This window comes from Penaeus monodon, chromosome 30 (assembly GCF_015228065.2).
Source record: "Penaeus monodon isolate SGIC_2016 chromosome 30, NSTDA_Pmon_1, whole genome shotgun sequence".
Taxonomy (NCBI): Eukaryota; Metazoa; Arthropoda; class Malacostraca; order Decapoda; family Penaeidae; genus Penaeus; species Penaeus monodon.
In genome coordinates, this window is record NC_051415.1 from 31,696,484 (window position 1) to 31,696,716 (window position 233).

Sequence of the window (233 nt, forward strand, 5' to 3'; positions counted from 1 at the left end):
CCACTGTGTCTTCCTCCCTACCTCTCCCCTCTCCCTCCTCTCTCCTCCTCGCCTTCCCTCTCATTCACTCTTTATTTCTGTTCTTAGTCTATATTTGGAGCGGAAAACGTGACTAGAACAATGAATGGCATATTTGTGTAACTCGTAAACGCAGACAGACATTCGGTGAATTTCGGAAATCTGTTATTAACACGTGGCACGAGGAAAATGTTAATAAGAATGATGTGCCAAAG